Source organism: Oryctolagus cuniculus, chromosome 13 (genome assembly GCF_051225735.1).
Source record: "Oryctolagus cuniculus isolate XC-2025 breed Fujian yellow rabbit chromosome 13, ASM5122573v1, whole genome shotgun sequence".
In the NCBI taxonomy this organism is placed as follows: Eukaryota; Metazoa; Chordata; class Mammalia; order Lagomorpha; family Leporidae; genus Oryctolagus; species Oryctolagus cuniculus.
The window spans coordinates 26125876-26137059 of record NC_142879.1 but is presented as its reverse complement, the minus strand read 5'-3'; the positions used below and the strand labels follow the sequence as shown (position 1 = coordinate 26137059).

Sequence of the window (11184 nt, the reverse complement as noted above, 5' to 3'; positions counted from 1 at the left end):
AATCCCAGGAGGGCGATACTCTTGTTCTTTGACCAGTCACAAGATGCATGTTCTCCTGGTTAGGCCCGGATTCAAACACAGGCCTCCAAAACTCTTCATCTTTCCCTTACGGCCACACGTCAGCCGCATGGGGTTTTCCCAGGGTGTCCCTGTTCGCCTCTGAAGCGCAGTTGACTTATTCATTCCTCCACACTTTATTGAGTGCCTGCGAGGCAGCAGGCGCTGGTGGGAGTGCTGGGATGTAGCAGCAACCCTAGACACAAATGCCTGCCCTGTGAAAGGTACATTCTATACATTCTAGCAGGGCCGAGGGATGACAGGGTGAGAAAAAGCAGCCGCGTGTGGGTTAGATCAGTGATAAATCCTAAGGAGAAAATAACGAAGCAGGGAAATGAGTAAGTGTGCGTGTGTGCAGGGGCGCAGGGAGGGCTCGGCGCGGCCAGGGAGACCTCAGTGGATGAGACGTTGAGTGAGAGCAAGCCCCTCAGGTTCCTAGGGAAGGAGCCTGCCAGGGGCCACAGCAGGGACAAAGACCCTGGGGTAGGAACCCCCCAGCTTGTAGAGAAAAGACATGGATGTTGCTGGGGAAGGAGTGAGCTCCTGGAAGCAAATTCTTCATCCTTTGGCCAGACTCTGAAGCAATTTTCTGGCCCCCACCCACCCACTCCCCTAAGCAGCTTGAACAGCCCCCAGCCCTTCGTTGGGTGGGGTCGCTAATGCCAGAGTGGAAGCAGCCTGGAGGGGCTGGGCTGGGTTTGTGGGCAGCAAGGTTTTGCAAGTGCAGAACCCCGAGGGGAGGGCCGGGAGCTCGGGTCCTGGCGAGGCCCGCAGGCAATGCCCCGCAGCGGGAAGGCAGGCCTCATTTCTCAAAGGTTGACCTTGATGTCAGCATCTGCCTGGAGCTTTGAGCCAATGCTTTGACCCCACGAGCAGAGGTCGTCCAGCTTGATTTCGCCTCCCTGGGAAAATGAGAGGCCGCGGAATACAATCAAGTGAGAACAGGGACTTTGGAACAAGAGAATTTGTCCGGGCGCTGGCTCTGGCATGTATGGGTTATGTAATCGTGACCAAAATTATTGACCTGTAAAACAAGACCGTCAAAGGGCGGGCAGGTGTTCCGCCTGTATCGCCTAGGAGGCCGGTTAGGACATCCACCTCCCACATTGGCCGGCCTAGGCTCCTGCCCCCGGCTTCCCCCCAGTGCACGCCCGGGGAGGCAGCACCTATGGCTCAAGTAATTGAGTTCCTGCCTCCTATGTGGGTGACCCCACTGGAGCTCTTGGCTCCTGGCTTTGAAATCAGAAAAGACCCCCTCAAATTTACACTAAAATGTGGTCCCTTAAAGTTCCATAGTATTGCTATCCGGGGTGCCACATGTACTACCGGAATTTGGGGTGCCATACGATTTTACCACAGGCTTATTACTAAATCCCCAATACTCATAAGCCCAAGAGGGTTCTTGCCTAATATTTAGAGAATTCTAAATACTGGCACAGATAAACGAGGCAGCATGGTACATTTTAAGCTTTTATTTAGAGATATCTAGGAAAGTGAAGGCTTTGGTTCAGGTAGGAGAGAGGGGAAAGTCTGGAAACTAGGGTAGCATCCACACCACTCAGAGAGCAGGCCACAGCCATGCGCAGCAAGCGCCTTGAGCTGCTATCCACCGCTTATCACCGGCAGCACCGCAGAGGCAGAGCGAGAGCCTTTTGGGACACTCCCTGCCTTTATATATATTTTCCACAGGGGAGTGGCTTGTGGCCAGGTGGGTGCTCAGGTAGGGTCAGGTAGAGCCTGATTTCACATGGGGGCGTGGTGGGGGTATCAGGTAGGGTGTAAGGTCACACAGAGGCATGGTGAAGGTATCAGGTAGGGCGTGAAGTCACACAGGGGCGTGGCGAAGGCGTGGTCTTCCAGCTCACAAATCTAACCAATTTTAGCCTGTATGCCTGCCTGCTTCAGCTTCAGTCTGGCCCAGCCACACCTGTTGTGGGGATTTGGGGAGTGAATCGTGGGTGGGAGTTCTTTCTCTTTATCTGTCTCTGTCTCATAAATATTAATCAATCAATCAGTAAAAGTGTTAAAGCATGAGGATGTTAGTACTTATGTCTTAGGAGATTGAGTTTGAGTGTGGTAATGCAGACTGTGTGCCCAGGGTTGGCACTTAGTAGAAGCTCAATAAACGACCATTGTTGAGGGGGCTGGCATGGTGGCAAAACAGCCTAAACTCCACTTGCAGCGCCAGTTCAAGTCCAGGCTGCTCCACGGTTCCCATCCAGCTTCCTGCCAATGCACCTAAGAAGGCAGCAGAAGGTGGCCCAGGCAACTGGGCCCCTGCTACCTGTGGGGAGCAACCCGGACTAGACTAAGTTACTGGAATTAAGACTTATTCCATCCATCTGCTCTCCCACAATATGGCGCTGAGAAGGGAGAAACAGCTTCTACACAGCTGCCTCCAGTTCAACCAATAAACTGTAGGACCTACTCCTGATTGGAGGAGAGCAGCGTACTCGGCGTGTGGGTAGCAGAGTTGGGATTGGTGGAAGAGGACTATAAAGGAGGAGAGAGACAACATGCACCAGGAACATCTAAGGGGAACATCTATCTGAAGGAACACCTGTGCAGCCCCCGAGAGAGCCGGCCGGCGGTGTGCCGCTCCCCCGCGGAAGTGGGGAATGTGGCAGGGGGAACCGCCCTTCCACGGAGGTGGAAGGGTCGGTAGCCAACCCGGGAAGAACCAGCAGCAAACCCGGGGAGGGCCGAGCAGGCGAAAGAACAGCGCAGGGTCCTGTGTCGTTCCTCCACGAAGAGGGGGAGCGACACTACCCATGTTGGAGACCGGATAGAGCTCCTGACTCCTGGCTGTATCCTGGCTCTGTCTGGCTGTTGTAGCCATTTGGGGAAATCACTGGATAGAAGATCACTCCCTCTCCGTCTTTCCCTCTTTCTTTGTTGCTCTGCCTCTCAAACAAATAAACAAATGCATAAACCTTTTTTTTTTTTTTTTTTTTGACAGGCAGAGTGGACAGCGAGAGAGAGAGAGAAAGGTCTTCCTTTGCCGCCGGTTCACCCTCCAGTGGCCACCACGGCAGAGAGCTGGCCTGGAAGAGGGGCAACCGGGACAGAATCCGGCGCCCCGACCGGGACTAGAACCCGGTGTTCCGGCGCCACAAGGCGGAGGATTAGCCTAGTGAGCCACAGCGCCGGCCCCAAATGCATAAACCTTTAAGCCAGGGAAAGCCAATCAACTCCCAGTTCCTGCCCTAGGTGTCCTCCCTTGGGACGCTGTCTTCCCTTCCTGGGGCACCTCCCCTGCAGATGGATTCTGGTGAGTGGAAATCTGTTGTTGTTTGTGTGTTTTTGTTTGTTTGGTTTTTGTTTTTGTTGTTGTTGTTTTTTTTTTTTTTTTGATAGGCAGAGTGGACAGTGAGAGAGAGAGAGAGAAAGAAAGGTCTTCCTTTTTGTCATTGGTTCACCCCTCAATGGCCGCCGTGGCTGGCGAGCTGCAGCCAGTGATCCAAAGCCAGGAGCCAGGTGCTTCTCCCGGTCTCCCATGTGAGTGCAGGGCCCAAGGACTTGGGCCATCCTCCACTGCACTCCTGGGCCACAGCAGAGAGCTGGCCTGGAAGAGGGGCAACCGGGACAGAATCCGGCGCCCCGATCGGGACTAGAACCTGGTGTGCTGGTGCTGCAAGGCAGAGGATTAGCCTAGTGAGCCACAGCGCCGGCCTGGAAATCTGTTTTAAATGTGGCACAGCAGAGCTCTGTGTTAAGGAAGCCTATATTTAGTGTGCCTGAAGAACACAGGTTTACCATCGCCTAACAGTTTGCCTTATTAATCCAGAGTTCCAGATCCTGGGGTGTATAATGCTGGGTTAGCAGAATCTCTTGTTCCCTATAAGATGCTTCTGTGGCTACCCGTGGAGTCAAAAGACTTCCAGCAGAGGTTGACTTTTTCTGGTGTATTGGGGTTTGTGGGGCTGGAGGGACCATCACTGGTCTGGGATTGAACTCATGCAGGACTAAGGCGGTCACGGTCACCGTGCTGGTTCTGCAGCCACCAGAACCTGCCTTCTCCCATGCTAACACGTCCTGTCAGAGTGGCCCAAGCAATTTCCTCTTTGGGATATAAAGAAAGAAATTACTGGGGCCCGTGTTGTAGTGTAGCAGAGCCAATAAGGACGCTAGTTCCTGTCCTGGCTGCTCCACTTCCAATCCGCGCTGGTTTGAAACCTACCTGCTTCACTTCCGATCCAGATCTCTGCTATGGCCTGGGAAAACAGTGGAAGATGGCCCAAGTCCTTGAGCTCCTGCACCGCGCGGGAGACCTGGAAGAGGCTCCTGGCTCCTGGCTTCGGATTGGCCCAGCTCTGGCTGTTACGGCCATTTGAGAAGTGAACGAGAGGATGGAAGACCTCTCTCTCTCTACCTCTGCCTCTCTGTAACTCTGCCTTTCAAATAAATAAATCTTAAAAAAAAAAAAAAAAAAGAAAAAAGACTGTGTAAAGAACTCTTAAAATGCAGTAATTAGGGCTGGTGCCGCAGCTCAATAGGCTAATCCTCCGCCTGCGGCGCCTGCACTCCAGGTTCTAGTCCTGGTTGGGGCGCCAGTTCTGTCCCGGTTGCTCCTCTTCCAGTCCAGCTCTCTGCTGTGGCCCGGGAAGGCAGTGGAGGATGGCCCAAGTGCTTGGGCCCTGAACCCACATGGGAGACCAGGGGGAAGCACCTGGCTCCTGGCTTCAGATTGGGCGCAGCGTGCCAGCTGTAGCGGCCATTTAGGGGGTGAACCAACGGAAGGAAGACCTTTCTCTTTCTCTCTCTCTCACTGTCTAACTCTGCCTGTCAAAAAAAAAAAAAAAAAAAAAGGCAGTAATTAGAACTAAAGAATCCAGTTGTTTTAAGTCAGGAAAAGACCTGAAGAGACTGTCCATCAGAGAAAAGATACACATGGCGAATCAGACAAGAAAGCAGTTCAGCACCATCGGTCATTAGGGAAATGCAAATTAAAGCCACAAAGATTCTCCAGCCATCCGCTAGAGTGGCTAAAATTAAAAAGTGCAGGTGAGGAGCTGGGGCAACTGAAACTCTCAGACTTGGCTTATGAGACTGCAAAAACAGTTTGGCAGTTTTTGACAAAGTAAAATGTCCTTTTACCATATAACCCAGAAACCCTGCTCCTAGACATACAGCCACAGAAATGAAAAATTATGCCTACACAGATCTGTTTGCAAATGTTTGTAACTATAGAAGAGAGAGAGAGAGAATGAATCTTCTATCTGCTGTCTCACTCTCCCAATGCCCACAACAGCTGGGGAGCCTGGAACTCAACCCAGGTATCTTACATGGGTGGCAGGAACCCGATGACTCAAGGCACCACCACTGCCTCCCAGGGTCCACATTCAGCAGGAAGGTGGAGTCAGAAGCCAGAGCCAGGAATGGAAACCATGCACTCTGGTTTGGGACGCAGGTATTCTAACCAGTGTCTGAACCACCAGACTCAGGATCCACCCTGCTATTTTATTTACACAAAAAGTGGAAGCAACCGCACACCCATCAGCCAGTGGGCAGATGAACATAACGTTTTCATGCAATGGGTTACACATTAGAAAAAGACAGAGACACCCAACATAGACGCAGCCCACAGACTTCATGCCAAGCAGAAGCGTAACAGGGTTACCCTATTTGAGGGTGCTTCAAAAACTTCCTGGAAAACAGAATGAAAAGGTAAGTGGATTTTGGTACAAATAGTTTTAAAAATCCGTGCAGAGTGTTTTCATAATAGGCATTCATGTTTTGGAAAAGGCAAAACTGTAAGACTTGTGGTTGCTAGCGGTGGAGAGCTGAGGGGAAAGAATTGACACCAAGGGGTAGAGGAGCACCCTGGGGGTGACGCTGGGCGATTATCTACATGTATTTATCAAAAGCCGTGGGGTGCACACTTAGGAAAGGGGGGCATTCTTACACAGAAGTTGCACCCCCATAAATTCTGACATGTACCAGTATCTTTGCCAGCTCTGGTGCGTGGGACTTGAGCCCAAGGGAGAGCTGTGGCTGTGCTCAGCTGGCCTGTGCCCTGGGCCCAGAGATGTCTAAGCAGCACACAAAGGCAAAGGATTGGTTTCACTTTTGGGAGCCGCGACCCGAGCAACTTGTTTCAGTCTCGCTTTCCTAGCGAGACTGTGAGCTGTGCGGGTAAGGACTGCAGTCTCTAACTGTCCAGGCTTGCCCCGCCTGGGGACAGCGGGGTCCCAGAGATGGGAACTCTCCCTGGGAAAACTGAAGAAGTCCTGGGCAAACTGGGCTGAGGCGGCCACCCCTCCCCCAGGACTGTTTCACACCCTTTTTAAAGAAAAATTGATTTGAGAGGCAGAGGACTCTCCTACACACCGGTTCACTCCCCAAGGGTCTGCAACAACTGGGGCGGGGTCTCCCTCATGAGCGGCGGGGATCCAACCACTTGAGCCATCATCTGCGGCCTTGCAGAGTGCGTGCCGGCAGGAAGCTGGACTCCGGAGCAGAGCTGGGACTTGGACCCAGGCAATCCAACATGGGATGTGGACCTCCTAAGTCGTGTCTGTAACTGTGAGGCCCAGGGCTCATCCTCCTACAGGCTCCAGCTGAGGAATAGGCCCAAACTCATCAACTGATACATTGAGGAAGAGAGGTTCAACCTGCCAGGAACCAGGGCTCCGTGTGGCCCAAACCTCACCGAGAGTCAGGACCCACCTTGGCAAACCCCCAGTTCCTGGATGTTGCTGGCGAATCACCTCCCTGGGTGCAGCGTGGGGATCTGCTAGAGTCAGACATTCCCTCTGCTGCCTGCAACTTAACCTCTTCGCAGTTCGCGATCATCACCTGTTCACGTGGCGATCACGGTTTCTACCTTGGATGAAGGGGATTCACTATTAACACGGTAAGGGTGAAGTGCCTGCTTCCCGTTCGGTCTTTACAGAAGCCTGGAAGCCAAGTCCCCTTTCCCTGTTTTACAAATGTAGCTTTGGAGACTTGCGGAAGCTGCGTGGCTCATCCGAAGCCATACAGCCAACACAGGACATGTCGGAATTCAAGCCAAGGCCTTGGCATTCCAAGCTCAGGTCCTGGGGCAGTTTTCAAAATGCCAGGCTAACCCGCGTCGCCCTGTGTATAGAAGGAACTCTTTGGATACGCGCCTGTCAGCTTCCTGCTGTCCTAGCTGCCTCTCCTTCTCTTCCCAGAAATGGACAGAAAATGTTCTGCCCACACACGAATCCATCAGCCCATGAGTGAGGGTTCTCATGAACAGAGACCGGGGAAGGAAAAAGCTTTTCCCTGGGTCAGGAGAGAGTGGGATGATGGGAAGAGACGCCTGCTGGGCTGGGACTTGGAATTGCTGATTCTCCTGTCTGGGCTGTGATCTTTCTGGGAGTGTCCCTACCTGGCCTCCTCGGTCACTGGCAGCCTTGCTCTTGTCAGACACTCAGGAACCTGTGGCCAATGGCAGAGCAGACCCAGCAGGCCCTGGGGTATTCCTGGAGGCCCTGAAGCAAGGCCTCCAAAACAGGGCCTCGAGGGCCAGCAGCTGGCAGGAATCCCTCAAGCCAGCACGTGAGAAGGTGGGAAAGAATCCTGAACACCTGCGTGCCTGGGAATGGAACCTTCTCCTCTCCCTGCTGTGGCAAGGCTAAATACTTAGGTGCATCTCAGCAGCAGAGCCAGAATTCATTTTGTTTCCCCGTGCAGCGCAAGTCCAGCTGAGCGGGAAAGGGAGGGGCCCTTGAAAGGTATTTCCACCTTGGCTTGTTAGTAGAAATAGGCTTGTTGTTCTCACTGCGGGGTTGTTAAAACCCTCAAGGAATGCACAGAAGGCAAATTTAGTTTGAGGAGCCCAGTAGGCCAAGGAGACGCTGAATAAATAGTGCAGTTGTTTGGATAGCTGGAGTGTTGGTGAGAGAGCTGCCCCCGGGGGTCGTGGCTCGTGGTTCCCGGTGGCTGCATCCCACAGGGTCTGCAGGGGGCCCAGGCTCACTGTTCAGCGCCAACCCCCTCCCGCGCCTGGGTGGCTGCTCTGTTCCTGTCGGGGGCGTGGAGAAGCTGCCGGCTTCTGGACCTCCCCTGCAGCCTCTGTGGTCCCAGCAGCAGGAGGAAAAAAAGGTGGTGACAGGGGTAGGTGCACGCGGCCGGCTCTGACGCTCCGCCCAGGTGGGAGATTTGGAGGGAGGGGGCGGGGCTCAGAAGCGACTTGTCAAAAGGCCCAGACTTCCTGGACCCAGAGCCCCTCCCTCTCGGCCTCACCTCGCAGCTGTGACCTTCACACCTAACCACTGAATGGGCACAACGCACGGCACTAAGTGTCTGCCATGTGCTGGCTTCGCTCTGGGCACTGGGGAAACACCGCGAGCCAGCAAAAGCCCCGCTCTCGTGGCAAGTGCCTTGCAGGACGGGAAGAGGGTCAAGTTTATAGCCGGCAGTCAGTGTGAGGGCGAAAACTAAACCGGGGGGCGTTTTGTAAGGCGCAGCAGGGAAGGCCTCGGTGAGGATGGTGGGAGGATGTGCCCTTTGAGCAAAGACCCAAGAGAAGAAAACCAGGCCAGACGCTGGGCGAGAGCACTCCTGGGAACGACCTACCCAGGCCAGCAAAAGTCTTTCTTGTGCTCAGAGCCAGGGAGGCCAGCGGTGCTGAGACCAAGCGGGATCCACGAGAGAAGGCGGCCAGGGTGCTTACACAGCCGCCTCGGTTCTGAGCCCAGTGAAGCGGTTCCGGCTGGCGCTTGGGGTTTTTGAGCTGAGTCATGCCAGCTCCTGACCTGAGAGACGCCTCTGACTGTTGAGGACAGAAGGGAGGTGGGCACGGCAGGGCAGAGGAGGCCAGCCTGTGACCCAGCACAGGGTGACTGAGGCTGGGACAGAGCCAGGGCTGGGGGCAGTGGCCGGGCCCCGAGTTCGCTCTGTACCACGGTCAGGGCTGCCTGCCAGAGTGGATGTGCATGTGAGAGGAATCTGAGGATGCAGGGATGACTCCTGGCCTTGGGCCCAAACAACTGGAAGGGTGGATTGGCCGCTCAGGGAGGCAAGAAAACCACAGGGGAGCATCAGGGGTGTGGCGCTCAGCAGTTAAACTGGGAATGACTACCAAGCCTTCCAGAACAGATGGTAAATAGGTGTTCCGATAGTCAGGTCTGGAATTCAGGGGAAGGATCTGGCTGTATGCATATTTAGGAGCCATCAGCTAGCCGAGGTGTCTAAGGCTATGAGCCTGGTAGAAAATGAGCCTTACTGGGGGAGGCCCTGTGCAAGCACAGCGGGTTAAGCCTCCACCTGCGATGCTGGCATTCCAGATGAGCTCCAGTCCTGGCTGCGCCACTTCCCATCCAGCCTCGGTATGCAGTGGAAGATGCATTGAATGCTCAGACCCCTGCCACCCACGTGGGAGACCCTGATGGAGCTCCTGCCTCCTGGCTTTGGCCTGGCCCAGCCCTGGCTGTTACGGGCATTTGGGGAGTGAACCAGCAGATGGAAGATGCCTCTCTCTCTCTCTCTCTCTCTGCCTTTCAAGTAAGTAAAAAAAGCAGATATATAGAGAGAAGGGAGACACACACACACACACACACACACATCTTCCAACTGCTGGTTCACTCCCCAAATGACTGCAATGGCTAGGGCTGGGCCAGGCCGAAGCTAGAAACTTCATCTGGGTCTCCCAAGCACTTGGGCCATCCTCTACTTCTTTCCCAGGGGCATTAGCAGGGAGCTGGATGGGAAGTGGAGCAGTCAGGACTCGAGCCAGCACCCATATGGGATGCCAGTGCTGCAAATGGCAGCTTTATCTGCTATACCACAATGCCGGCCATGGACTGGAATCTTATTCACATGTTTAGCATCAACACATGGCCTCCCTATGAGGCTTGAACTTCCTTGCCGAATGGCAGCCCCAAGGCAGTTGGAGTTCTGCTGGTAGCTCAAGGTCCCAGAAGCAGTGTTCAGGCGCCTGAGCAGAAGTCCATGGCCTTTTGTAATCTAGCCTCTGAAGTGACGTGTGAAAAGCCCACCCAGACTCAAGGAGAAGGATTTGACTCCCTGAGGGAAGGAATGTAAAAACCTTGACCCTTGTAGTCGCCGTCATCGTCTTCTTCTTCTTCTTTTTAAAGATTTATTTATTTACTTGAAAGGCAGAGTTATAGAAAGTGAGAGGGAGAGGCAGAGAGAGAGAGAGGTCTTCCATCTGCTGGTTTACTCCCCAGATGGCTGCAACAGCCAGAGCTGTACTGACTCAAAGCCAGGAGCCAGCAGCTTCCTCCGGGTCTCCCACGCAGGTGCAGGGGCCCAAGCACTTGAGCCATCTTCTGCTTTCCCAGGCCACAGCAGAGAGCTGGATCAGAAGTGGAGCAGCCAGTACTCGAACCAGTGCCCATACAGGATGCTGGCGCTGCAGATCAGGGCTTTAACCTGCTGTGCCACAACACCGGCCCCAACCCTTGTCTTCTATGTCAGGGTCCCTGGTTATATATTTTTGTTTCTTCCTGTGTTCTTATCTCAGTGTACACATGTTTATCATAGTGGAAGACTGAATCAGGACTGGCAAACTGAAATAGGTGAGTATGCTAGCCAGGCAAGGCGTGGGGCTGGCCGGAGGAGCGAGTTAATAAGCAATGGTAAGGGGCCGGTGCTGTGGTACAGTGGGTTAACGCCCTGGCCCGAAGCGCCGGCATCCCATATGGGCACGGGTTCTGGTCCCAGCTGTTCCTCTTCCGATCCAGCTCTCTGCTATGGCCTGGGAAAGCAGTAGAAGATGGCCCAAGCCCTAGGGCTCCTTCACCCATGTGGGAGACCCGGAGGAAGCTCTTGGCTCCTGGCTCCTGGCTCCTGGCTTCAGTTTGGCAATGGTGAGCAATGGTGAGCAGAGAAGCATCCTGCTTTCTGAAATAATTGCCAACTCTTGGCACTGGCTAGGGAGGGCAAGCCTAGAGCTTCCAGTTTTCTGAGAGGGTCCAGAACTCAGGACACTTATGTAAGAACTTCCAACCTGAGAGCAGTTATGCTGGCAGCAGCTCCATTCTCGGCGCCCCACACACGGTAGAGTCGATCAGTAATTGTGTAATAATCGCTTCCCAACTCCCACTGCCTAGGCCTCTTGCCATTCCCCTCCTGGGTTCCTGCTGACCAAGAAAAAAAGGAAATATTAGTCACAAGGTGAGCGTGTGGGCAGGG

The 11184-nt window shown here is 54.0% G+C and overlaps 2 long non-coding RNA genes across 3 annotated transcripts; one reads left to right on the top strand and one right to left on the bottom strand.

Moving 5' to 3' along the window:
- Nucleotides 1–2543: 2543 nt before the first annotated feature.
- LOC149122524 (uncharacterized) lies at nucleotides 2544–4451 on the top strand. Of its 2 annotated transcripts, none has more exons than XR_016219605.1 (3): nucleotides 2544–2714; nucleotides 3021–3328; nucleotides 4258–4451. It is a non-coding gene; the product is annotated as an uncharacterized LOC149122524 (long non-coding RNA). The 2 variants fall into 2 exon arrangements; XR_016219604.1 differs by having other exon boundaries at nucleotides 2545–2714; nucleotides 3017–3328.
- Nucleotides 4452–5517: 1066 nt separating this feature from the next.
- On the bottom strand, nucleotides 5518–8158 carry LOC149122523 (uncharacterized). The gene is made up of 3 exons (XR_016219308.1): nucleotides 7415–8158; nucleotides 6727–6883; nucleotides 5518–5704 (listed from the first exon to the last, which is right to left on the bottom strand). It is a non-coding gene; the product is annotated as an uncharacterized LOC149122523 (long non-coding RNA).
- Between the last annotated feature and the right edge of the window lie 3026 nt (nucleotides 8159–11184).